The sequence below is a fragment of the Coenobita brevimanus genome, chromosome 26, assembly GCF_032717465.1.
Source record: "Coenobita brevimanus isolate Jiangsu-jjx chromosome 26, ASM3271746v2, whole genome shotgun sequence".
Taxonomy (NCBI): domain Eukaryota; kingdom Metazoa; phylum Arthropoda; class Malacostraca; order Decapoda; family Coenobitidae; genus Coenobita; species Coenobita brevimanus.
Window position 1 is genome coordinate 7,286,606 of NC_136979.1, and position 13,087 is coordinate 7,299,692.

The 13,087-nt window shown below is 38.8% G+C and overlaps 1 protein-coding gene across 1 annotated transcript in view; it reads left to right on the forward strand.

Moving 5' to 3' along the window:
* Positions 1-13,087, forward strand: part of LOC145394148 (dynein regulatory complex protein 1-like) — a 61,037-nt gene that overhangs the window by 32,174 nt on the left and 15,776 nt on the right. The gene's annotated exons all lie outside the window — the stretch shown is intronic.

The following is a 13,087-nucleotide window of genomic DNA, read 5'->3' on the forward strand; positions in this document are numbered from 1 at the left end:
GGGCAATGCCTGACGGGCATTCCCCGCTGAGCGTGTATCCCTCGCTTCTTTAGCAGTGTTAACAGATCAAGCAGTTTCTGGTGGCCATTGGTCACTACCGGGCACACTTGTTTTGTTGTCCACACGGCAAGCATTGCCTCCGCAACGGGTAAGGGTGTTATAGATAGTTTGCCAGTGGTTTCCCTGCTTATGACGTCATCTATGCTCATGCCCGCCAGCCACCTTCTAAATGTGTGAATTGGAATGTGACTTGGTATCAATGTTTGCCAGTCAAGCACTGCCCGCTCGTGTGGACTGGGTCTTACGTATATTAAACCCTGATGTTCTCTATGTTATTCTTATTTTTCTAGTATCGGTGTCCTTGGCTTCAATAACGTACAGTATGATTTAAAAAAATAGTGTGATACGCTAAATTAATCGCTGAGGATGAGGTGCCACGAAATCCCCAATGGTGCTAAGAGTGCGGTCTACAGTTACTACTTCATGAGAGAGAGAGAGAGAGAGAGATTCAAACCTATTCTGTCTTCTCAAAACAATGGAGCAATGCAGCTGTGGCCTACCCTTAATACTGACCCATATATACATACCGCCGAGTCAGTTACCTCTAGGCCGATATTCTCGTGGGTTAAGGAAGCTCTTTAACACCTCTTCCTAAGCGATTTATTTTGCTTATTACTCCTTAGTATCCTCACCTGTGTCATTTTGATCATTCCTATACCACCATACTCTGGATTAATAGCATATAATTTGATACTAACCAGCCGTATCAAAAAGTAAATCGCTAAGGAAAAGGAGTTAGGGAGCTTCCTTAACTGACGAGGGTACTATTCTTCCATCAACCTACCCTAACCACGAGCAATGTAAATGCCCGCTAACCCTGATTCCATACTAGTTAGTTCCTCATGTCACGGAACGTACAGTCTCTTGCAAAAGTTCTGTTCCCGTTCCAGTCGTTCAGTAACCCATAACGTCATATTAGCTTGGGTATACTGTAGTTGCACATAGTCACTGTAATTTGTCTCGTTAGCTAAGCACATACTTTTACCTGGTTCACTTAATCACCCTAATTAATACAATAAATAGACTGAGCAACTATGAGGAAGAAGAGGAACGGTAATTTGCAGGCAACTGTACGTGGAGAGATGGAGGCGATATTCAGTTCCACAGGCCAAATTCCGCAGCACACGCACTCATATCCCCTGAACTGTCCCACTCACACGTCATGTCCAATTCAGCTGGAAGGGAAAGATGCTTCTCTTCCTGGTCAGTGGTCGGGTTACCTAAATATTACTGCTCTGAATCCCCTACTCCTGGGTCCGGTACTCGTATATTGTGGATGACTGCTTCTCACAGCCCTATTCTCATCGGTTCAAGGGGTTTTCAACCACCTTTCCGTCACTTGTATTTCTGTACCTGGTACATTAACATGTTCTTTTATGTTATTAAAGCAGTATACCGTGTGTCAATATAAAGCTATAACATAATAAGAAAATATGTCTACGTAATATGCAAAATAATTAATTAAAGAAATGCCATAAAACCTCTTAAGCTGATAAGAACATGGCCCTCAGTCTTCACTGGTGTACCGCCCAGACCTATGATACTGACACAGATGGTTCATGTTAACCACCTCCGGATGCTTCCCTTGGTCCTTTACGTCACATCCGACGGGCATTGCCAAGTGGTTTATGGTTCTTTTCATGAGTTCTGCAGCTTAGGTGATTGGTCTTTCTTCAGCAGAGCATTATACAGCCAGACCTTAACATCACCCTTCTAACAGACCTGCCTTGTTTTTGTATTTTGGTTGTTCTTCATTACTCCTCCCGAGAATTCCAGAGCTACAGAAACTTGGTGGTGGACCTCCATCAACCTTTCTCAATTACGTTTGACATCAGCTGGGGCAGGCATGTACATCTCAGGTGTAAGACCTCTTCAGAAATGACGTCCAGATACTTCTGAAACAGGTGTTCCCAGTTGACTGCTTGGGATTTGTCCAGGCGCTGCAAACTCCCGGCGAATGTCCTGCAAATGATTGTGCAGACCTTTCTCCTGGCTGACCACACTTCTCATGCAAACCTTTCACTGCTGTTCTTTGTCGACCTTTTGGCAAAATATCCTTGCCACTATTTTCTTTGATCGATAAGATAGAATGGCCACAGTGACCGGTGCTTCCATAAACGATGCTTTATGGTTCTTGCCAGCACCGCTCCATCATCCATTATACATTGCTCATTAGGCTTAGCCTCCCAGACAGATACGGAGAGTCCACTTCACCTTGTACTGCAGTAGTATCTAACAACTTGGGGGATATTTCCTGTCTAAGTGCTGTCCCTCTAGAACTTGTACAGTAGGCTTCAGAACATTTGTAACAACTCCCCTTTGACCTACAGCTGCATTAAACCAAGGTTCGTTTAGTACCTGGTAGTAGGAATTCCATGTCCCAGGTGCAAAGGTCTTCCTTATCTGTCATATATACATGTATAGATTTTTCGTCCCCTCCCAGTTTGATGTTGGTGTCCTGTGATTTCCTTGTCCACTCCAAATATGATGTTGGTGTCCATTGATTTTCTCGTCCCCTCCCAACATCAGCTGGTGTCCATGTCCCCTCCCACCTTGATGTTAGTGTCCAGTGGTTTCCTCGTCCACTCACGGTATGATATTGGTACGGTATCCATTGGTTTCCTTGTCCCTTCCCAACTTGGCGTTGATGTCCAGTGGTCCTTTCAGAACTACACAGTACCGTATCCAGTTATCCCACACAGCTGTTACCACGTCTCACACAGGCCCCGATAACTAACCACTTTTGGCCAAACAAAAGACTGTTCTGGACCTGTACTGATCAACAATGGACACTGTATACCGTTCACATTTCCTTCAGCCTGGACACTCGTTGAGGTGGTCGTGTTGCATTTACTGTAGATAAACCACTCTGCCCGGTGACATACGTTATATTTCTTATTTTCCTTACCATTTCCAGACGACCTTATTCAGCTTTGGTGAGACCTTCTGAACGGCAGTGGTTAGAGTATAGCCTTCATTAACTCCTCCGTTACTATAAAACCTTCCTCACGTGAATAAAATCGCCAGGATGCAGCAAAAATTTATAACATCAAAGCAGTTCACGGGATTCAAAAGGTTAATGGTGGGACTCAACACTAGCCATCGCTAGTTTTCCGTTTTGGCAACCTTTTCTTCTTTCTCCCGTTCGGACTCTGTGGACAATCGTGTCCACCATTTCCACACGTCCAACAGTCTCAACTCAGTCTGTGCTTCTCTCTATCCTTCTTCTCTCGCTGTTGTTTGTAGCGGTCCTCCTTTCTTGTGGTTATCTGTTTTGTCCTCTTTGGTCTCGTTTTTGCTTGTAACAATCCTCCTTCCTGTCTTAATTTTTCTCATTGTATCAGCAAGTCCTTTAAACCTCTGTGTCTCTTGTACTAATCCCTTTCCTATCTTAATATCAGAGTTTTATCCCATCCCTGCTTCTGATACATTTTACCCCATGCAGGAGTAAATAATAGGTCTCGAGCCGGCGTGAAAAAGTGACAGACATGACCTAAGTGTGATGTATCAGCAGGGGAACAGCAGGCCAATGTTTGCCCTTCGCTGTACCTCTCACACTTAACGCCCTGTAGAATCCGCAGAGCCTTAGCCCCTTCCTGAATCATCCTGTAGAATATGCAGAGCTTTATTTTCTTCACGAGTCTTCCTGTAGAATCTGCTGAGAATTAGCCCCGTCCTGAGTCTTCCCGTAGAATTTGCTGTGAATTAACCCCTTCCTGAGTCTTCCTGTAGAATCTGCTGAGAATTGCCCCCTTCCTGAGATTTCCTGTAGAATATGCAGAGCCTTGGGCCATTCGTGAGTCTTCTTGTCGAAATCTTCAAGCAACTTCAATAAATGTTTTGTCATTCTCTCTGTTTTTAAATCTTTATTTGCTACTATAGCCTCATATTTAAACTCCTAAAGCTGCTGTGTCTCTTTTCGAAGATGTGTCTGCTCTTCCTGTCTCCCTTTTTCTTTGCTGTTTGCTCTTTGCTGTGCTTTCTCTTATCGTTGCTATCAGCTGTTTTCTTTGTGTCTCTTATTTTCGCCGTCTCCTCATTTCGTTGCTGTCTTCTCTTCGTTGCTGCCGTCTCTTTTCGTTGCTGTGTCTCCTCTTTACTCTCCTGACTTCTCTTCGTTGCTGTCTCCTCATTTTATTAGTGTATCTTTTCCTTTCTTTGCTGTCGTACCTTTCCGTTGCTGTGTCCTCTTTTCGTTGCCGATTCTGCTTTTCCTGTTACTATTTATGGTCGTGTTCTAAGTGGCTTCGGAAGTTTCGTAGCGCTTTCATACTTAGCGATTAATCTGCACATTACGTCAATATCCACTTGTATATTATTGAAGCAAACTATGTCTATGCTAAAGCAATGTAAGTAATATACAAGAGGATATTAAGGTGACCTATGCAAAATAAACAGAGGTGCTGGGAAGTCTCCTCTCCCACTTGGAATACGACTTTCAACATAGCCTATAACCAAACAGATTTCCACCAGTCACAAACACTCTTATGAACAGTGGTATCAAACACCAGTTTTATTTTTCCACCAAGACGTATAAACTCTTATTACCAGTAGCATTATTTAATGAACTGTCAGTATGGTACGCTACTGTCCAGAGGTTACATTTTCTCAACACTTAGGCAATTATACACCTGTATGATATATACCGGTATATAGCCTATATATATATATATATATAACACCTGTATGATATATACCGGTATATATCATATATATATATATATATATATATATATATATATATATATATATATATATTATATAACACCTGTATGATATATACCGGTATATAGCCTATATATATATATATATATATATATATATATATATATATTATACGGGCCACCATTTATTATATGATGGCCTGTATATAGCGCTTCACTAAAAACTCTTCAGGTGCAGTATTTTTTGTGTTAAAGAACGGCTGAGAATGCTGGTATTGGCAAGGATGTGACAGTGGAAGTGGAAAATGCATACCGTATACGATGTACAGTACGGTAGACACTGATTTCGCTAAGATGTCCCCCCAACACAGAAGAAATGACCTGGCTAAGTGGGAGAAGCGTTATTCTCTATATGGGATCCCGTATATATATATATATATATATATATATATATATATATATATATATATATATATATATATATATATATATATATATATGCTTCTTCACAGTTCTTCAGTATAGCCTACCTCCGGAAAGTATGTTTTCCGTCTTTACATTTGAAGCTGTATATGAAATTTTAAAATACGCTCTTCATCTTCCATTAATATAGCAAAAAGTAGGATAATACTGTATATCTAATACACTGTACAGTCAGAAATTTAAAAATAAAAAAGCAAGTGCGTTTACTGAAACCATCGATCATATGAAATGCTTTTTGGAGACAATGTTTAGTGGATAGAAAAATATCTAAACTTTCAAGCTTTACATTCTGAAAGAGCGGACCGAGTGTTTTAAAATGATCTTTTTACGAATGCGTATACCTCTTGTTAACAATTCACAATGAAGAGGGAATTTGATGCAAGAAATACGCTGTCCATCCAGATATTTTTGCATTAGAAAAAGCAAGAAAGAATGAAAGAAACGTGAATACCAAGTACACTCATTGTGAAACCAGGTAGACCTAGTTAATATATATATATATATATATATATATATATATATATATATATATATATATATATTATATATATATATATAATATATATATATATATATATATATTATATATATATATATAATATATATATATATATATATATATATATATATATATATATATATATATATATAAAATCCACTGTACAGTAATGCTCACAACAGTTCCACAGTCAACCAACAACCGAATTATTCCTGGTTCTTTTCCCAGACTACCTTCATAGGCGTATCAGGGAATTGTAAGAGGGAGGGGGTCCAGTATAATAACGAGTGTCCCCTCATACTGGTGACACAGATGGAAGAACAAAGGATGAAAAACAAAGAAAAGACAAATTTATAATTCTCCAGGCACCCTCTTAAAAATATATTCTAACATTTAGAATGCTGTGTCAAAAAGTATAAGAAGTGGTTGTATATTATGCCTATAAGTGGGAAAAGTTGGGGGCTTCCATACAAAACAAGCAGAGAAGTACCAGACAAGAGGGACCAGTATGGGACTTCGCGAAAGTGAAGCACACCATATACAGAACTTCACTAGGGCACCTTGAGTGTTACAATCCTTAGGGAGGAAAGCGAAGTACCATGAAGGACTCCACTAGAGAAGCACAATGTGTGTAAAATTCTTCAGGGAGCTACACTGAAGCACCATATTGGGGTTCGTTACTAAACCACATTGCTCGTGAAAACTGACTGTTCCTCTGCTAGGGCTGATTGACTAGGTTACCCACCCTACATATGATACAGTATACAGTACCCTCCAGGACAGATATTTTCAAACACGCAAACAACTCCCTGCTGTAAATGCATTTTTTTTTTTTTTTTTTTTAGGAATGACCAGGAAAGAGCACAGAAAATTCTCATTGCTCTTGTCCAAAAAAAAAAAAAAAAAAAAAATGCGAGTTACGAGAGGGCATTTATTACAGCTACGTAAATCCAGGTCCCCGAATCGAGTAATAGATCCACCTCCAAAGTTACCTTCCAAAACAAAGACAACATAAATTCTTCTCTCTTACTCTACGGACCTCTAAATAAATACATAAATGGTTTCCTAATTTCTAGATGCAAAAATAATTGCTGCATAAGGCATTATATACTCTCTCTAATTACCATATATCCACAGTTCACATGAAATTAATGAAAACCTGCACAAAGGAATTTTGTAAGAAAATTATGAAAACATACTCTAAACATCTTGTATGTAAAATCCTAAAAGAATTAATTGTCAGAACATGGTTTCACATACCGGCAAACAAATTGCATGTAACTCACAAACTTGCCAAAAAATAATGTGCTACTTGAGACAGAAAATAATATAAACAAACTCTCCTACCTTAATTGATACAAATATTGCCCACATTTACCAATATATTGGTTGCTTAACTGTTGTATTTGATGGGTAAATGAGTAGTAAACGAAAACTTATACAAAAAAAAAAAAAAAAAACTTTTAACTGCCCTAAAACACTTCTTTTTGATAAAGACCAACAATGTATTTAAAATAATGACTACGATATGTTGTAATTATAATACTTTTCCCATTGCTAACATAAAAGATCAACACTTAAACGCGCTTCTTTCTGACGCGCTAAATGATGAACGTTAAGCTGCAATGGCAATATTTTACGTGAAACCTTACTGTAGCTTTGGAGCCATTATTAAAAAAAAAAAAAAAAAAAACTTCTCTTTACTTAACTGAAAGACCAATATTGTATTTAAATGGCAGTACTTTCCAACATATCAGTTGATCCCGCTTTGGAACCCTCAAGAAACACTTCTTTTGATAACATAAACAGTGGCGTCACCAGTGGTCAGATTTTGGGGGGGCTGTAGCCCTGGTGTAGGTAGAAGGGAGGGGGGCGAGCGAAGCGCCCCTATGCAGCTGGGGGGTACGGGGGGGGGGCGCTGTAAGCCCCCCGGAAAATTTTTCGGAAATTGAGCAGTTTTAAGGGCATTTTTGAGGCCTATAGATGAAGAAAAAGTAAAATAAGGTCTCACAGGCTATTAATAAGAAACTTATAGGACACATGAATATTGATGGGCCTAATACCAGGTATCAGTAAGCCTTATGATATACTGTAATGTGTACAAGGTAATTGTATAAAGCTTTTTTGCAGATAATAGTTTTTCTTCAATTGCTAGTATTATGTGGTATCATAACGGTTTCTTAGTCTTACCATATTAAATTTGATAATTCAAAGAAGCTCTTTATTCAATGTATATAGATATAATTGCCAAGATTTATCTTCCATTACGGGTACTATGATAGGAAAACAAAGCCATTCACAAAAAAACAAAAATTATAAAATATTATTCTAAAACAAGTAACTCCAATTCATAAAGCAATTACATTATAAAACCATTTTGATAAAACAAAATTTAAAAAAAAAAATTGTATTCTATAAAAACTGATATCCTCCCATGCAGTGACAATGCAATGTGGATTTTTTTTTCATTTATTTCACAGTATTACTTATCAATGAATGTAAACTAAAATTGCAGTTCATTCTATAAACTATGACCAATCATCATGATTCATGCTCCGGCCCCCATGTTATGCAAGGGACAAACGTCTTTTGGTGGATTCACCTGAGCTTGACTGTGATGGTATTGGGAGAGATGCAAATCTGTCAACTACCAAATCAAGATCAAGTGAATCCACCACAGCTTTTTCGAGATGCAAATCTGTCAACTACCAAATCGAGTGAATCCACCACAGCTTTTTCAACAGAAATTGTACCTAGACTGGTCAGCCGTTCCTGTCCCAATATGGATGCACGAATAAAAGTGGATTGGCGGTAGGGGGTTAGGGGAAAGCTAGGTGGGTCAATGCCGAGCTGCAAGCATACTGTGTTAGCTAGTGATTTTTTATTATTATTATTTTGGGGAGCTGCAATTTACTGGGGGCTGAGTCCTTGATTTGGGGGGCTAAGCCCCCCTAGCCCCCCCCTGGTGACGCCACTGAACATAAAAGATCAACACTATTCAATGGTAATATCTGAAGACATCACTTTTTTTATATTTCTTTCAAACTATAAGGAATCACTCTTCTTTCCGACAACTAAAAAAATTCAACACTATTCAAGTCGCAGTCTTTTACAACAGAACAGCTAAATGTGGCCTTGGAACCAAAAAGAAAAACAAATGGCATCTGTGACGTAAGGAACTATAAACAAAAATTATAACTGGATTAACCTTGGAATCGTACAGTGATAACTGTAACTGTAAACAAAAATTATAATACGAATAACCTTGGAATCATACAATGACAACTGTGAAATAAAGAAGGGCCCATAATGAAAGAAAATCATGAAAAATGGCATATACAGGGACTCAATGAAAAGGCTGTGGCATAAACAATGAACCATAATAGAAATTGGCTACAACTGTGACAAACAAGAAACCATAATATAATGGTGGCACCTGTGACAAAGGAACCATAATATATACAGCTATTCATATATATATATATCAGAAAACTTTAGCATTAACATTAAACAATGACAAAAATGGTGACAACTGTAACAAAGAACCAAAAAGTATATAATGATGGCAAATGTAATATATACAGAAACTCATAAACAAATATGGTAGTATAAAACAACAACTATTATCACCTTAACTTCGATGACGTGTGTATGTATACGATATATATATATATATATATATATATATATATATATATATATATATATATATATATATATATATATATATAGGATCTCTCATAATAAAGATTGTAATTAAGGGTGTATCTAATCCATCCAGTTAAAAAAAAAAAAAATCTAAACAAAATAAATGTACAAAAGGTAGTAAGATATAAAACGTCCCAGGGTGACAGAGTTTGGCAAGACTTAAACGGTCATATTATAAATTGTGTAAGGTGTAGGAGGTTTCGTAATACCTCTTTCTTGGCGGTTTATCATGCCTATTACACCGTGTTCTCTTTTAAGCTATTTATATAATTTTAGTACCGAAAGTTTGCAACAGCATACAGGTGTAATATGCAGAATAAATCACTGAGCAAAATATTACGAAATCTTTAAAGCCACTCGGCGATGGCGGAGACCAGCGTATGCCAAGTCCTGGTTGAGGGGGAAAAGCACCAGGCCATGACATGTCATCCAATAGATAACAGTCACATCCGAAGCCGGACTCACTCCCACAGCCTGGCAAAACCTGTGATAAACACGGAGCAAGTCTTCATTTAACACATGGTCTAATGGGCCACCTGTGATTTCATATCGGCTCTCAAGGAAGGAATTGAAGAAATTCATGTTATCAAAGTAGACAACATTGTCAGACACCGGCAACTGTTCGTATGACTGGTGGCTCTGATCTCTTTTCATTTGGTCACCTTGATCTGTTTCCCCCAACCGCCTGAGACCAACATAAGCATATTTTTGTCCTCTACCATGTCGCCCACCCACTCTGGCGCTTGCTCGTATGCCTTTGCCGCCCAGCAGACGCCCAACCATTACTCGAGAACCAACCGTAAGTTCGTGAGTCTGGCAATATTGTTTGTAACTGTCATAAAACTCAACCGTCGGAACGAGCTGCTTGCTGAGTCCAGTTACCTCATAGTGTTGGGTCAGAAAGGCATTCAAACCTTCCAGAATTTTGGTGGATGTTTTAACCTTTGGATGTTTGTTGTGGATAACCTTAGTACGGGCAGTTGTACGTGACTTTTTTACGACTAATGGTTTGGTGAGGACATCACTGCCAAAGGAAGGGGAAACAATGTTTTTGGGGCTGAGGCCGACAAAAGCGGGTCTTTGTCCCTTACCATTCTTTCCACCCACCCTCGCCCACGCTCTCACACCAAGCTTGCTCAGCAGACAACCAATTTTGAACCTAGTGCAGGCACTATGAGAATTTTGCTGACAGAAGCATTTATACTCACTGTAAAACTGGTCAGTGAGAACACGATCTTCCCTCCGCATCGTCACCTCGTAGTGCTGGGTCAGAAAGGCCTCTAGGCTTTCACCTCCCTTCACAGACTTTAGCTTTTCCATTGGCATAATTATGAAACAATTATCAGAACTAAGACTTAGTGTGGAGTTAGAGCTGGGATTGGGTAGGAATGGAAAACTGTCAAACGAAAACCTGCTCCGTGCGGAGAGAGCCTAACTACCTACAGTCTGCAGACTGCAGAGACTCCTGGGTTATTTTATTTATCTGACAAAAATATATATATATATATATATATATATATATATATATATATATATATATATATATATATATAAAATTTTCCCTTAATCCATTCAGTCTGATGACATTCTCCATTTTATTCTTGCAACTATATTGCGATTTTATTGTTTCAAGGAAGGTACCTTAAGTAGCAATGGGGTTACAGAAGGTCGTTTCAAACAATCTCGTTCAAAAATTTCTCTTAATGAAGCTAAATAAAGTGGTCTGAAAAATGGCAAGAAAAAAATACAATATCGGACTGAAGGAGTTAATAACTGCAGCGTCCGTTGTTTTCTGCAAATATGTGATCTGGATAATCTATCTATTGCCTGCCTTAATTCCGCAAGGGGTGGATATAATAATGGTGGAGTTATCGTGGATGCTGCTTTGTCAAAGACGCCGCTGTCTATTTATGACACACCAGTCAGATGTGGTCTGTAACCTCTCATTCTTGGGGGGGTGGCTGGAGTTTATTGCGCACTTGATTCCGTTTTAAGTCGAGTAACTGGTATGCTCGACTTAATGGCGGGAGTGAATAGGCTTACCCCGCTCTTACGATGTGGAAAGAAGCATATGGCAGGTTGAACACGGAGAGACTGTGGAAAGATGGTGAATGTAGTAAAGAAGGCACGTGTGAGGGTAGGCGGGGAACCCTTGGTGACTGGTTCCTGTGTGGGATCAAATCAGGGATGTGTGATACCACCATGGTTGCTGAATGTACATATGGCTGAAGTGGTATGGGGGGCCAAGGCAAGTACTGGAAAATGGAATAGAAATGGTAAGAAAAGGCGAGAGGTGGGGTATCTCAAACCTGATGGACATGTGATTCAGTGCTGTATGTAAGAAATGAACGAGAGCTGGATAAGTTATGAGCTATCTGAAGGTCTGTGCTTTGATGTCTGAAGATAAATGTGAACAAGAGCAAACTTATGACACTGCAGAAGGAAGGTGAATCATTATGATGGTCAGATGAATGACGAGAGGAACGAGGTAGCTGAGGAATTCAAATACCTGGGTCAATGGTGAAAAAGAAAAAAAAAGTGTGAGAGTAAGAGCTGTGAAGATGGATCTGTTGAGGAGTGAATGTCGTATACGTCTAACGGACAGTGAGGAATAGTGATGTACAGTACGTGACAGGTGTGGAGTAAGAAAGTCGACTGACCAAAGCGTGGAAGAAAGTGCCTTGAAAGTGCATGTCTCTCTCTCTCTCTCTCTCTCTCTCTCTCTCTCTCTCTCTCTCTCTCTCTATATATATATATATATATATATATATATATATATATATATATATATATATATATATATATATATATATATATATATATAATGGTTATGATGCAGGTGGCGAAAAAGGTTTATGTAAGTTAAACTGAAGGAAGGAAGAGGTGTGGGAGGCCAAGCAGAAGGTGGTAGGCCTAAGTGAATAGATGAGAAAACATGGAATGACACTGGATGAAACCAACTAACTGATGCATGGTAGAACTGCGTAGAAGAGGCCTACATGATGCGATGGTGGTGGTGAAATTACTGGGTTTCTCCTCATAAAACCTTAAAACATGGCCTTATAATGTTTATATGGTTGAATACGAAATTCGCCGATCATGAATAGAGCTAATAAGTTTGGTTTCTTTTTTTTAACGTGTGTGTGTGTGTGTGTGTGTGTGTGTGTGTGTGTGTGTGTGTGTGTGAAGATTAGCTAAATATTATTATGGTATATTTCCTTGAATGAACACATAAACATGGGTGCACTGTCACACCTGAATCCCTCAGCGTCGCAAGAAAGCAAAAGCTGCAGTATAGAAGGCTGACGATGAAAAACAGCAAATGGCTCCTCACATTATTATTTTTTTTTTTCACATTACAAATCAAGACAGAAAAAAAAAGAAGTAAAGTTTAAATGAATCATTATTTTGAGACGATATTTGTGTTCAGGCACAGAATCATTCATCCGTTTATCCATACAATACACGTTCAATGCAAGTAGACAACATTCAGGGAGCGCATACCTCCGCCAAAGCCTCTACCAGACAACTCAGATCACCACCAAAATGTAATCAACTCTTCCTTGGCCGATGATCAACATATCCACAAAATTTCATTGAAATTCAACGACAACTTTTTGAGATATTGTTGACAAATTAGCAAAAAACAGTCCTGAACCGGGGCTCGAACTCA